Source organism: Echinops telfairi, unplaced genomic scaffold (assembly GCF_000313985.2).
Source record: "Echinops telfairi isolate 266 unplaced genomic scaffold, ASM31398v2 ScPeMD7_8;HRSCAF=38, whole genome shotgun sequence".
Lineage (NCBI taxonomy): Eukaryota > Metazoa > Chordata > Mammalia > Afrosoricida > Tenrecidae > Echinops > Echinops telfairi.
This window is the reverse complement of record NW_022103905.1, coordinates 4,436,693-4,437,815: the sequence shown is the minus strand read 5'-3', so window position 1 is coordinate 4,437,815 and position 1,123 is coordinate 4,436,693. Positions and strand designations below refer to the sequence as shown.

General features: G+C 51.0%; 1 pseudogene; it reads left to right on the top strand.

The window, feature by feature from the left end:
* Window positions 1-1,123, top strand: part of LOC115868196 — a 67,742-nt pseudogene that overhangs the window by 65,257 nt on the left and 1,362 nt on the right.

The window sequence follows — 1,123 nt, the reverse complement described above, 5'->3', positions numbered from 1 at the left end:
ATTGTGATCACTGGGCCTTGGCAGGTATGGTCAGCATCATTTCGGGGGAGAGGGTGGCTTTGTTAGGGGAGTGAAACTCAAGGCTGTTAGAGAAACGAAACTTAAAGAGAAAAAAATGAAACTTAGGCCTATTTTAAAAGGCTCAGCCTGTCATGGAGTCACTGCTGCTTACACAACTGGTATTGTGGCCACACTCGATTACAGAAAAAGACCAGACACTTAGGTGAATGTCTGGAGCCAGACCCAGTTTAGCAAGGTTAGCCAACAGGCATCCCAAGGGGCTGTCCCTGGGAGACCTAGAGAGGGCAAGGGCGCTTCCCATGGTGTCTCAAACTGCAGGGGGTACAGTCAGAGGAGAAGGATGTCTCCTGGTCCCTTCCCACACTCGTCACTCAGGAGGTGGCCCAATAACCCTGAGAGGCGTCCCAGTCAGAGTTAGGGACTCAGGGGGAGAGTCCTGGACTCTCTGGAACTGGAAGGTTCCCTGGCTCGGGCCTGCAGCTTTAAATGGCAGACAGGGACCTTGGATCAGTGAAACACACCACAGGGAGCTAAGGAGAGGGAGGGGCCTGGCTTCATGGCCAGTGAATCAAGGGCTGTCTGAGGTCTTTGTTCAAGGTGGGGAAAAAAGGAAGTAAAAAAAAGTAGAAGAGTTTTAGGGAAAGCAGCGCAGAGCTAAAAAAAAGCTCAGACACACCCTTTGTCCAGAAGGTGCAGAGACTGCCCGGCCCAGTTCCAAGAGTCCTGTTATGGGCAGGAATCCCAGGAAGTAAACACAGAGACAAGAGGCTGGAGGCCACATGAGAGAAGATAGACACAGAGAAAAGATGGACACGAGAAACTGACCTTATCGCCGCACCCCTTTTGGGGAAAGGCAGTTATTTCTAGCTCCTCTTGGTACTAGAGTTGCAGAATAAATGCCTGCAGTGGTGCCACGTTCAGCTTCCCAGTGTACTTTCTTTTCAGGGCTTTCAGCTAGTTAGCCTCGCGTGGACCCTATGTTCCCGTATGAGTTTGCTGGTCCTCGATGTCCAGAGCAACGAACAAGACAAAGGAGACAGAATGAGCATACAGAGAGAGATACTGACCAGAAGTCGCTCTTTCAGACAGGCTCCGGAGGTTT